At 37.4% G+C, this 14,476-nt stretch overlaps 1 long non-coding RNA gene across 1 annotated transcript; it reads right to left on the reverse strand.

Moving 5' to 3' along the window:
• Positions 1 to 1,476: 1,476 nt before the first annotated feature.
• Positions 1,477 to 3,476, reverse strand: LOC115277025. Its single transcript, XR_003902177.1, has 2 exons — positions 3,213 to 3,476; positions 1,477 to 1,706 (listed from the first exon to the last, which is right to left on the reverse strand). It is a non-coding gene; the product is annotated as an uncharacterized LOC115277025 (long non-coding RNA).
• Positions 3,477 to 14,476: the final 11,000 nt, after the last annotated feature.

Below are 14,476 nucleotides of genomic sequence, written 5' to 3' on the forward strand. Positions count from 1 at the left end.
GAGGGGGAGGGGCAGAGAGAGAGGGAGACACAGAATCCAAAGCAGGCTCCGAGCTGTCAGCACAGAGCCCAACATGGGGCTCGAACTCGTGAACTGTAAGATCATGACCTGAGCTGAAGTCACATGCTTAACTGACTGAGCCATCCAGGTGCCCCAGGAGAGGACATTTCAGAATCCATAAAATATAATTAAAGTGCAAGATCACAGCGAGAGGAATTTTTGCCTTAAAATTCCATGTCTAAGGCAGAGAAAACAGGTTCAGAGAGAATAGGTTATTTGCCTAAGGCCACATGGTCCCAAATTATTCCAAAGCACCTTCTGGAGCATCACACTGTCTCACCTCAGAATCCTAGCCGGCCTGCGGGTTAGCGTTTCCCCTGCAGCAGCTCACCAGTCCCCTAGTCTTACACCTTTAGTGGGGCTTCCAGTCCTCGGTCATCACTATCACGGTGACCTCAGCGGCTGTTGTTGCTGTATCGTTTCTCCAAAGCTGTCTGCTGCCTCCTCTATTTATTAGTACAGTTAATGAGAGACCTTCAGTCTCTAAGAAACCAGATGAGACAAATAACATCACATGGCCAAAATTAAGACATTTTTACCAGAGAAGAATGAAACACAGCAGTTTCAACTGACCAGAGGTTTGGCAACATGTTTTATGGATTTCATTCTGCACCATTCAGATTGTTGGCAGCTAATGAAACCAAGTGCAAAATTCCAATTATTGCCTCATTTTAACCTAAACTCTACATTTTTCTCTGGTTTCCTCCTAATTGTAATACTTTCATTATACATCTGAAAATCTGGTATAGATTTAAGTCTTTCCAAATAACATCAGGCGTTCCTGCTAACTTGCTATACTTTTGGGTAACATTTGATCATGGTTGGCAAACTTTAAGTATTAGCTTTCCTCATGCTGGTTGCTTCCTGATCTGTCTTCTGTCTCTAGTACATAAGAGGCCATCTTCCAGGAGGCATCTACTATGCATTTTCTATCTACACCCAGCAACACATATGATAAATATAAAACTTATTTTTAAGCAGGCTTCACACTGGGCATTTAGAGACCCCTCCAATTTGGGGCTTGAACTCATGACCCTGAGATCAAGACCTGGGCTGAGATCAAGAGTCGAATGCCTAACCCACTGAGCACGCAGATGCCCCCAAAGATGAAACTATTAAAACAGAAGTGTTTGCTTCCACCCTGCAGCCAAGAAGCATGTATTCTTTGCTGCTTGACCTGCTATTGCACTTGGGTATCTGTTTTCATGATTGTAGTAATGGCTAGAATTGCAGAATTGAAGCCACTAGATGCAGGGAATAGATTCATGTACATACTAAAGGACATCAAGCTAGCCTAGGAAGGAACCGGCTCCAAAAAAAACAGAAAAAGAGGTTAGAGTTTTGAGGAAAATACAGAAAAGCACTAACAAGCTATTACTAAGACAAGGAACTTTAAGGAGAGAACAGTATGCTAAGTACTTTTAGAAAATTTTACTTTATTCGGTACTGTGAGATGTGATTCCTTCCCTTTGCAGAATCTTTAAAAAATGTTTTAGTAGACACATTATTTTTCAGGACTTTGGAGGATTCAGATTCATATTTTCTCTGGAAGAAGAATTTTCTTTGGAAGATTTCTATTTTCTTCCTCAGACATTCAGGATGCTTAGGCTCCTCCTAAAGGGTGACCTTAGCTCAATAACATTTTACTAAAAAAAATAAAAATAAATAAATAAAGACTTAGAACAAAGATCGAAGACCCTTGTTTATGTGAGCTATAACATAAACCTCATGAGCCCAGCACTGCTACTTCTTGTTCTGGGGAGAGACAGCCCACGCCTCAGACTGTCTTCTAAGCCTGGACGACACATCTTCCACGTTAAAGTCAGAGGTGGTGAGTGGAAGGAAGTATGGAGGAAGGGAGGAAACATATTAAGTAATCTCTGTGCCGCCATCCAAACAGTACAGGATTCGGGGCAGCGACCCTTCCCTGACTTCAGGGACGCCTCTCAAACAAATTCCAGCAGAGGTGAGAATGCCTGGAGTTCTTTGTGCTTTCCTTAGATTGCAGGAAAAATAGGAGCTCAAACAGAACCTCTATTACAAATATTGGAAAAGCCAAACATATTCACAATAAAATTCTCAAATATTTTGCCAACCCCGTTTTTTTCCCCAGAGGTTAGTTTAACACTCCTCTTCCCTATCTTCTGATATTATTTTAAGTGCTAAGTAACACTTTATTATATAAATATGGCCTGCCAAGTCTAATTGCTTTGTGCAAAATTTGCTAAATCACAAAGTAAGGGGACATATGAAGCCGCTTGTAGAAAACTGCAAAGTATTTAAGTGATGGGAAGAGAACGTTATGATTGGCAGGACTATACGCTTGCTCTACCTAAAATTGAGGAGGCTATGTAAACAAAGTCAAGTCTCCATACACAAATGATCTTCCCCCTTCCCAGTTTTGAAAGTAACACCAAAAATGAAAAGAATTGCCATGAAAAGTGATTCCTGTGAGGCAGTGTATATGACATTGGCATAACATAACATGTAAATACCATTTTTTGTTAGACCGCAGTAAAGCACAGCCCTCAAAGAGTCTGATTTTGAATTCCATTCTCTATTCACCATTGCAGTTTGTACCAAAATGTATTAACAGCGAATAAGGTGTGGAAATAACTAAAGCTTGAAACAACAGTCATTGACAGACTCAAAGAGCTAATTCCCCTCCCCAGTACTTGGAAATCTCTTCCTCAGACATTCAGATACTTAGATTCCTCCTAAAGGGTGGCATTAGTTCAGTAACATTCCAGGAGCAAATGAGAGTTGCATTCATGTAACTTTCCTTCAAGCGTTTGTGTTTATTTTTAGAGAGAGTACTGAAGTGTTTTTTAGGAATGACATCAACAATCAGGGTTGTGCCATTTCAGGGTTTAGCCTCATTATATCCTCCCAGAGCACCTATTTGTTGCTAAGATATATATCTTTGTGTTTTCACCCACAAAACAATTATACTTGCTGTCACGCTACCTTCAAATACCTAGGCTAGGACCTATCATGCTGAGATTTGCACACACCCTTGCAAACCACAACTTCCAAGTTTCTCTTCTGCCAAATGTCTTCCAGTCATTGAGAAACCACCACCCCTTGGTCTCTACTTGTTAGGAAAATAATCCATCCCCAGGGAATTCCTTGAAAGGGTTGCTCCTTCATACCGGCTCCATTAAGTACTGTTGCTTCCAAGAGTGATCACTCTCCTGGTGACACAACTGCTTCTTGAGTAGTAGCTGAACAGTTTGGGAAACATTTTGGAGACAAGTTTCCCGTCCTTGGTCCTTGGATTGGGTAGGTAGGGCTGTCAGCACTTAGTTGCCTCCGCAAATTGATGCAGGAAGTAGCATAGTAAACTCAATTTTGTACTAAAAAGCCTGATGGTGAGAATTTCTAAAGAATGGCATGATTAAGTATGTCACCTGACATTTATGATAACAAGACTTAACACATTGTTTTATTGATGACATCACAATTGGTTCTCATCACAATTGACTGTTATGATTTCAGTTTCTGAAAAGCTAAGTGATTTGTATAAAGTTCCCTGACTAGTAAATAAGGGACACAGAATTTAAACCCAGATCATTATTTTCAGAAGGAAACTTTATATGTATAAAGGTATATGTGTATATACATGGAAATATATATAATTATATTTTTCACAAAATCAATTACTAGAATATTTCTATTTTGAAACAGCAAATAAGTTAAAAATTTTACTTAGCTGAGAATTTATATCATCCCATATGTTTTCATTATAATTCTTTTCTTCCTTTTGAAGAAGCTGAAAGTGGGGTGCCTGGGTGGTTCAGTAGGTTAAATGACTCCTGGTTTTGGCTCAGATCATGTTCTCATGGTTTTGGGGGTTCAGGCCCCATGTCAGGCTCTGTGCTGGCAGGGTGGAGCCTGCTTGGGATTCTCTCTCCCTTTTTCTGTCCCTCCCCTACCTGTGCTCTCTGTCTCTTTCAAAATAAATAAACTTTAAAAATTAAAAGAAAAAGAAGCTGAAAGTCAAATTGAACCTGAAAATCGGCATTTGACACTGCTTAAAGGCAGATTTTTCCCCATAAAAAAAAAAAAAAAACAGTACATATGAAGCCTCTGGTGATCCTATACTAACCTTTGGTGAATTGGCACTTACTCATACACGAGTATTGACTTGGTATCCCTTGTTTTCTCAGTGATATGTATTTGATTCCTTTGCCTCTTTCAGGTACTGAAGCCAATATCTGTGCAAAGGAATATCAAAATCACATGTTTCTAGGAGTCTCAGCACAGGCAGAATAAAGATGGCATTCCAACGCCACAGGAAAAGGATGATGCTTTAACAAATGATATTTGTATAATTGACTATCCAACTAGAAGAAAACAAGATTAAACTCTTGCTTCATTGTACATATATACCCAAAAAATCTAAATAAATCACACATGTAAATGCAAACAAAGCCGTAAGACATGAGAAGAGAATTTAGAGTACTTTATATGGTACAAGAGCTGGGGAAACCTTCATAAGCAACACAAAGGACTAAGAAGCTATAAAAGAAAAAAATAGATTTGTCTATTTTGAAATTAAAATTATTCATATGAAAAAGTATACCAGATACAAAATCTAAAGATAAATTGTAAACTGAGAGAAAATATTTGTACTATATAGGACAAAACAGAAATTTAATTGTTTTTATGTATAAACAAAGCCCTTGTGAATTTGCAAGAAAAAGACAATCTAATAGAAATTTGGGTGGAAAATTATTAGGAAATTTATAGATAGGATGTGCAAACAGACAACATCTAATAAGATCTTCAACCCAACCAAGGGTAAATAAAATGCTTGGAGACCATTAAATGGTCAGATCCCCATCTACGAGGAACATAACTGCTAAGGACTCCAGTTGTCGACTCCAGCTCTACGAAAATCTCACTTCTCATGCAGTTGCCAGCCAATGACTGAGCACAATAAGGCAGAAACATCTCAATTTTCCATTAACAGATGAGTGGATGAAAAACATATATACAATAGAATATTATTCTGCCTTAAAAAGAAAGGAAATTCTGATGTGTGCTACAACATGGATGAGCCTTGAAGACCTTATGCTAAGCTGGTCACAAAAAGAGGAGTAGTTTACGGTCCATGTATGTACAGTATGATGTACTTAAATAGTCAAATTCACTGAGATAGAAATGAGGATGGTGGTTGCCAGGGGTTAGAGTGGGGGGAGGGGATGGGGAGTTATTGGTCTCATTTTGCAAGAAGAAAAGAGTTCTAATGATGATAGTGGTAATTGCACAATGATGTGAATGTACTTAATGTCATAGAGCTGTACATTTACATGCTTAAAATCATCAATTTTATGAAATGTATTTTGCCACGATAAGAGAAAACGGGAAATTAGAGGATTTGCTTACTCCACTCACAGCTGTACTATCCAAACTGAAAAAGTTGAAACTGACATATCAGAGAGAACTCCTGGCATCATGGAAAGAAAAGAATCTACTCCAAAGAAACTGGGAGGAGCGCCTGGGTGGCTCAGTTGTTGAAGGGACTAACTCTTGATTTCAGCTCAGAAAATTAATATACAGAAATCAATTGCATTTGTATACACTGATAATAAAGTAGCAGAAAGAGATATTAAGAAAACAATCCAATTTACAATTGCACCAAAATGAATAAAATACCTGAAAATAATTGAGGTAAAAGACATGTACTCTGAAAAACATAACACTGAAAGAAACTGAAGATGACACAAAGGGAAAGATACCCTCTGCCCAAGGATTAGGAGAATTAATATCAGTAAAATGTTCAAACTGTCCAAAGCAATCAACAGATTTGATGCAGTTCCTATCAAAATACCAGCATTTTTCACAGAATTTTAACAAACAATGCTGAAATGTATATGAAATCACAAAAGACTTTGGATATCCACAGCCATCTTGAGAAAGAAGAGCAAAGCTGGAGGGATCACAATTCCAAATTCCAAGATATACTACAAAGCTGTAATAATCAAAACAGCACAGCATTGGCACAAAAGCAGATACATAGATCAATAGAACAGAATAGAGAGTTCAGAAATAAACCCATGCTTATTTGGTCAGTTAATTAGTGTTAAAGGAGACAAGAAGATACAATGGAAAAAAAAAAGATGGACTCTTCCATAAATGATGATGAGAAATTTGGATCACCACATGCAAAAGAATGAAATTGAACCACTTTTTAAAATACCATACACAAAAATAACCTCAAAATGGATTAAAGACCTAAGTATGAGACCTGAAGATGCAGGAATCCATTTCTGCACCATACCTTGTGAAGGAAGTTATAGGAATTTTTTCTTTTGTGTTTATGGGAACAAATATTACATTTCCTGAGAAACCTAGTTTTACTTCCCCTCAAGAAAACCCTGCTCACAAAGGACTAACCTTTGCTTTTGCTGTGCTAAAGACTTTGCCTTGTATTTGACTGCTGAGGATACGTTCCTTCCCCATATGATAAGCATCTAAATCACCTACAATCAATCACTATTGATAAAGATTATCCATGAGTCTTCTACCAATCTATGCTCTGGGAAATTTTTAGATACTAATGAATTTGTCACCAGGAATCATTGTCTAAGGCAATTGCTACTCCTGTTTTGAACCCCATACATTTTTTTAATAGATAAAGCTGACTCCCCAGTCAGTGCAGAGATGCCTGCCTATTGAGCAGAAAGAAACCGATGCTCTCTCACTCCCTTTCACTGACACCATCTATCATTTAGGGAGCCCTAGACCTGCTGGAGCCCAGAAAAGAACATAGACAGTAATTTCTTTGGCATTGGCCATAGCAACATATTTATGGATACATCCCTTCAGGCAAAGAGAACAAAAGCAAAAATAAACTACTGGGATTACACCAAAATAAAATGCTTTTGCGGGGCGCCTGGGTGGCTTAGTCTGTTAAACATCCAATTTCGGCTCAGGTCATGATCTCGCATTCCGAGAGCTGGAGTCCTGTGTGGGGCTCTGTGCCGACAGCTCAGAGCCTGGAGCTTGCTTTGGAGCCTGGAGCTTGCTTTGGATTCTGCGTCTCGCGCGCTCTCTCTCTCTGCTCTCTCTTACTCGTGCTCTCTCTCTCTCTCTCCCTGTCTCTCAAAAATAAATAAACATTTAAAAATGCTTTGCACAGCAAAGGAAACCATCAACAAAACCAAAAGGCAACCTATTGAATGAGAGAAGATATTTGCACATGATGTATCCACTCATATGTACAATCTAAAAAAACAAAACAATAAATAAGCAGAAGCAGATACAGACCCATAGATACAGAGAACAAACTAATGGTTGCCAGAGAATAGGGAGTAGGGGCTTGGCAAAGGGGTGACAGCAAGGGAAAGATAAAGGCTTCTTGAAGAATGAATAAGTCACAGATGAAAAGTACAGCACAGAGAATATAGTCAATAGAATTGCATTAGTATGGTATGGTGACAGACAGTGGCTACCACTTGTCTGAGAGCACAGCATAACTGTGACATTGTTGAATACCACGTGGTACTGAAACTAATGTGATGTGTGTCTATACATTAATTTTAAAATGTATATATCAACATAAAAAATCATTATTTAACAGTGAATAGCATACATGCAAAAGAAAACTTATAATACATATGTGCTGCTAAAAGTACTACTATTTTAAATACTTCTTTGCCCACTATCCAGCTTGTTACCCATATTTCATTTATTTAATAAATAACTTCAGATGGTACCTACATTTGTGGTGAGCACAGCATGATGCATAAAGTTGCTGAATCACTACGTTGTTTACTTGAAACTAATGTAACATTGTGTGTCAACTACACTTCAATAACAATGTTTTAATTTTTAAACATTTATTTATTTTGAGAGAGAGAGCGAGAGAGCGTGTGTGCAGGAGAGGAGGAAGGGCAGAGAGAGAGGGAGACAGAGAATCCCAAGCAGGCTCTGTCAATGCAGACCCTGACGCAGAGCTCAATCAAGAGTCGGCTGCTTAACCAACTAGGCCACACAAGCACCCCTTAATTTTTAAAATAAATAAATAATGCAACAAATTATTTATTACCAATATTTTAAAACCCCAAGTGTACTTGACTGCTGTGCCTCACCTGGTGGAGATGTTGAGCATCTTTTCATGTCTCTCTTAGCTATTTGTAGGTCTTCCTTGGAAAAATGTCTATTCAGGTCCTCTACCTGTTTTTTAACCAGATTTTTTTTTCTGGTGTTAAGTTCTAAAAGTTCTTCATATATTTTGGGTATTAACCCCTTGTCAGATATTTCATTTGCAAATATCTTCTCCCAATTAGTAAGTTGCTTTTTCATTTTGTTGACAGTTTCTTTCACTACGCAAAAGCATTTTATTTTGGTATAGTCCCAATGTTAACTGTGTTTATCCAGGCCAGGGGTGTAGGAAGGTGGGGGTAGTGAATAGGAAATACTAAGAGTGACGATTAACATTTCTTTAGATACCTTTGTATTATTTGACTTATTTAAACTAGCATGTATTGTGTTTATAATTTGGAAATTTTATAAGTAATTTTTTTAATTAATTGCTAATACACAGTTTTTCTTGTTCTTATGTCCAATAAAGAAGATTCAACAAATTTAAAGAGATACCAACCCTTTGGACTAAACTTTTGCATATTTCTTTTTAAAATATTTTATATATATGGGACGCCTGGGTGACTCAGTTGATTGAGCATCCGACTTTGGTTCAGGTCATGATCTCATGGTGCGTGGGTTCGTGCCCTGCGTCAGGCTCTGTGCTGACAGCTAGCTCAGAACCTAGAGCCTGTCTTCAGATTCTGTGTCTCCCTTTCTCTCTGACCCTCTCCTGCTCACACTGTTTCTCCCTCTCTCTCAAAAAGAAATAAAACATTAAAATAAGTAAATAAATAAAATGTTTTATATATTTTTGAGACAGAGAGAGACAGAGTATGAGCAGGGGAGGGGCAGGGAGAGAGAGTGAGATACAGAATCTGAAGAAGGCTCCAGGCTCTGAGCTGTCTGCACAGAGCCTGATGAGGGGCTCAAACCCATGAACTGTGAGATCATGACCTGCGCCAAAGTTGGACGCTTAACTGACTGCACTGCCCAGGAACCCTAAACTTCTTCATATTTCTAAAAAATGCTTCATTCTCTCTCCAAAATGGAGCAGGAACAGAAAAAGGAATGGAGGAACTGGATTATCATAGGTCACTTTGCTATGTTATTGGAAAAGATGGGAATACCTTGGACACCAGAAGCACCTATGTCATTATTCCAAAATCAATTTTCGAAGTCCAATACAAGAGAATCTGATTAAACAAAAGAGCCTAGAATTGGGATAGTCAAGACATTTTAATTAATGATAAAACCCTTTTATTACAGCTCTCATTCAGGAAATCCTGACATGCATGCCGACATTTTCCTGCTATGGATAGCGGTAGACCATTCTAAAAGAGCCTCTCAGAGACCACTCCCTGCCCCACGCTCTCAGAGCCCATGGTGGGAAATCAAATTTGTGAAGCCTTTTGGTTTTTGTTTATTTCTCTGTCCACACTGACACCACCACATTTGGGATAGAAGGCAAAAAAATGCCCTCAGCTCAGCTCTTCCCCATGGTGAGTTGAGGCCATGTGCCTTTGGCAGACGGTGTCACATCCAGTCTCTCATTTGGACCACATGAAAGAGATCAGAGCATGAAGAAAAGCCCACATTGGTGACCTGTTTTAGAGTAATTTGCTTGTTTTGCCCAGAGTTAAAGCTCAAGACCCTACAAATCAATCTCAAGTCAAAATCCTAATTCTTTTGGTTTTATATTTTTAATTATTTTTACTTCATGTATTACCTGAAAATTTACATCCAATGGTTCCCATTCTTACACTCATATACTTGTATTTCTTATATTCACTATTAAAAGCAATACTTTTCAACACTTACTATGTTTCAGGCACTGTCCTAAAACACTGGTAATATGGTAGCTAACCAGACAGACATAGTCTCTCCCTCTTAAGGTTTTCAGCTTAGAAAATATGAATTCACTAAAGGAAAATAACACATAGAAATAAGCTCTCCTGAAGCCAGCACAGCTGTCACATTGTAAATGATGGAAGACGGAATCACATGAAGCCCACAGCTCTTTCTACTCTGAGATTCTCATGGCGGTATAAAAGCATAATGCTGAATTTCTTAATTGTGAATATGTACATCAATATTTCAAGAGCTCTATAGCTAGAGCCATTAATTAAAAGTACTAAAATAAGTATTAATGTTGATAAATGTCCACATTCTGGTTTGAACTTCCTAACCATACTGGTGGCCTAAATTTGAATTTTCTGACCTAATTTCAAAAATAAAAGCAAATATTGGATGAATTTGTATATAAATGAGATAAAGGGTTAGCAGGAAAGTATTGTAGAAACTATTGTAAATATTGGATAATATAATGAAGTAGAAAATCTAGTATACCAGAAGGGTGAATTTTGGAAATGTTATTAATGGATAAAAATATGTACACTATAAAAAAAAACCTGCCCCATTGAACACAAGGATAAATTGACTAATTCCTTCCATTTTGAGGTGTGAGAATTGTGTTACTAACCCTTTTAAAATAAGAATTCATGCCTTACATAATTGTAAACTGATCCTTTCTTCTTCTTCTCAGGCATTTTACCTACTTACAGATGTCCTTGGTAGCAATAATGTTTATATTAGTGGGCCTACACCATGATTTTCAAATGAATTGTCTTTTTTGCTTTGGGAGTTGTCCATGTTGGTTTTTCTGAGAAACTCCCTAGTTTGAAAGTCAAGGAGTCAAAAAATAACAAAGCCAAATAAAAATATCAGATGGTTTTCTGTGTTATTCTTACCTTGGATCCAGTGACATTTTAGGATAATATTTACCTATTTGTTCTCCTGAGAATTAATGATAAGAATGACAACAGCTGATATAAAGGGAATGCTAAACACAGTGCCAAGTACTGTTCTGTGAGCTGGGTACGTGTTGTCAGATTTATCCTGCTAACAGTCTATTAAGAAGGGATTGTGGGATCTCCTTTTGACAGAGGAATAACCCGAGACACAGGAAGGTTTAGGCAACTTTTCCAAGTATCTTGACTAATGAGAAGCAAAGCTACCACATAAAACCACCGACACGACATCAGAATTTACACTCTTTGCTTTTTTCTAGCAAACTTTGTCTTAAAAGTATAACATGGGGAAAAGAGAAAATCTTATGTGTGAAACTCCATGATTTTTCACAAAGTAAATCCACTTGGGCAACATCTAGATTAAGAAATAAAGCAAGATCATCACCCCAGAAGTCCTTCCTTGTGCCCCCTGCCTGTTACCATTCCCTTTCCAGAGGTCACTGTACTCTGACCCCTAACACTATAGATTAGTTTTGCTTCTTTAAGAACTTTATATAAATGTGACCATACAGTATTTTCACTCAACAGTATGATTTTAAGGTCATCCATGTTGTGTACAGAAGTATTTATTTTCATTTTTTGTACACTATTCTAACATATGACTTACACCACAATTTATTTTTCTATTCTATTGAGGAAATTTGAGCAGTTTCTAGTATGACACTATTAAAAATAATGCTACTGTGAAGAGTCTTATTCATGTATTTTGGTGCACATATGTACACTTTTATGTTGGGCATATTACTTCTATCTTGAAATGCAATTTCTGGGTATAGGGTATGTGTTTGCTCACTTTAAATGAAATCTTCAAACAGTATCCAAAATTGTAGACTTTCGCCAACAGTGTATGGGAGTTTCAGTTCTTCCACATTCTTGTCAAGACTTGGCATTGTCTGGCTGTTTTGTTTTTGGCCATTCTGCTGTATGTGTAATGATATCTTATTGTGGTTTTAATTTGTATTTCTCTTATAATTGATAACATTGAGCATATTATTGAGTACCTGTTCAAGTTTTCGCCCATTTTTCTATTAGTTTGTTTATCTTTTTCTTACTTATTTTTAGAAGTTTTTATGCATTCTGAATATGATCCCTTGTCATGGTATGCCTGGCAATTATCCCTTCCTCTATCTTGCCTGTTCATCCTTATGAAGATGTATTGATGAACAGAAGATAACATTATAATAATGGTTAGTGTGATAATAATAATGGATATCTTAGGAAGCTTTCAAAATTATGTTTCTACAGTATAGCCCAATAAATCATGATTGATTACTTATAATTGAATAGACTGTCTGTAATGATCTAATTGGACTTTGTCACCTAGAACATCTGTCAACAAATATTGGTCATAAAGATATAATTTTTTGGTCATAAAGATACAAATATAATCCTACCTAGAAAAACCTATACTCAAAAATCACGCTGATATGGAAAATAGATTGGTGGTTGCCAGAGACAGGGATGAGAGATGGGGGAAATGGGTGAATGTGGTCAAAAGGTAAAAACTCTTTATTATAAAAGAAGTCCTGAAGGGGCACCTGGGTGGCTCAATCAGTTAAACATCTGTCTTTGGCTCAGGTCAGGATCTCACAGCTTGTGGGTTTGAGCCTCGCATCAGGGTGTGTGCTGACAGTCAGAGCCTGGAGCCTGCTTTGGATTCTGTGTCTCTGTCTCTCTCTGCCCCTTCCCCATTCTCTCTCTTTTATTAAAAAAAAAAAAAAAAAAAAAGAAAGAAAGAAAGAAAAGAAAAGCATTAAATAGCCAAAGTTCCCCAATCCAGATGCAAGTGCTGTTCACATTTGCTTCCAGTCGTTAAATAATAAATTAAATAAATAAATAAAACAAGTCCCGAGGATGTGATGTGCCACAAGGTGACTATAGTAAACAATACTGTATTACATATATGAAAGCTGCTAAGAAAGATTTTAAAAGTTCTCATTACAAGAAAAAAAGGTGTAACCATGTGAGGTAATGGATATTAAGCAAACTTATTGTCATGATCATTTCATACTATACACATATATCATATCATTATATTGTACTCCTTGGAGTAGTACAATGTTCTATGCCAATTGTATTCCAATAAAGTGAAGGGAAAAAGTCACACTGCTTCAATGACCTCTTTATAAATTAAAACAACAGAAAAGAAAAATTAAAAATTAAAAGACTTAAATGACTTTCAAATGTGTTCCACTATGATTTGGTGAGGAATAGGTAACCAAATTCAGTAGTTTTCCATATCAAACTGCTGATAATGGTCTTCTTAAACAATATAGTTGATCTGACATCTACATGTTGTTCACTTGGCTTATGTCTGTTTTTTTTTCCTCTAAAAATGGCTTAACTTCATCTTTTTAGTTTGCCTTTAAGCAATGAGGGCTCTATATTGCCCACCTTTGCTTCATTTTTAATTTTATTACTTTTACTCTCTAGGTGTTTTTGTGTTTGTTTCTTAAAGCTTCTAAAAGAAGCTGAATTTTCAGTTGATCATCTGGACGATATAGATGGTGACACACATACAAATTTATTTCCAGGGGCACCTGGGTGGCTCAGTTGGTTAAAGGCCTGACTTTGGTACTAGTCATGATCTCACCGTTTCTGAGTTTGAGCCCTGCGTCGGGCTCTGTGCTGACGTCTCAGAGCTTGGAGACTGCTTCAGATTATGTGTCTCCCTCTCTCCCTGACCTTTCCCTACTCACCCTCTGTCTCTGTCTCTCTTTCTCTCAAAAATAAATAAACATTAAATCATTAAAAAAAACAAATTTATTTTCAAAAATATGATTTGTTAAAGAAAGTAGTACTTATTTACTTGAGGATGAAAATAATGGCTTCCTTGCAAATTGTAGTGTCTTCCCTGTTTTCTGACTCAGTGGACTCCATGTTCTTTTTTTATTATTATTTTTTAAATGTTTATTCATTTTTGAGAGAAGAGAGACAGAGCATGAGTGGGAGAGGGGTAGAGAGAGAGGCAGATACAGAATCCAAAGCAGACTCCAGGCTCTGAGCTATCAGCACAGAGCCTGACATGGGGCTTGAACTCATGAACCATTAGATCATGACCTGAGCCAAACAAAGTTGGATGCCACTCGAAGTCAACGAGCCACCCAGGTGCCATGTTCTTATCTAGAATTGCTTTACATAATGGAACCCCTTTAATTATTAAACATTGCACATTTTCTGCTTCTACTCGTCAAGTAAACACTGCCTCTCACAGTACCTAACCTCTGAAAACTCAATGGCTTAACACAATAGAAGTTTATGCTATAGTTTCGTGTGTTTGAGTGATGAAGGGATTCTTTGTTTCATCTAGTCCATCAGAGGCTTAAGCTGCACATAAGGTCTGCTGCCTTCACCACATGGTATCCTGAAATTTCCCAAACCTAGTCAGCAGATGGGGTAGAGAAAGAGTGGAGGACCCAGTGGGAGATATTACGGGCCAGGCCCAGAAGTGATGTAAATCATTTCCACCCACATTCCATTAGCCTGAACTCAGTCCCAATGCCTCCATGTACAAG

The sequence above is a fragment of the Suricata suricatta genome, chromosome 13 (genome assembly GCF_006229205.1).
Source record: "Suricata suricatta isolate VVHF042 chromosome 13, meerkat_22Aug2017_6uvM2_HiC, whole genome shotgun sequence".
NCBI classification, from domain to species: Eukaryota; Metazoa; Chordata; class Mammalia; order Carnivora; family Herpestidae; genus Suricata; species Suricata suricatta.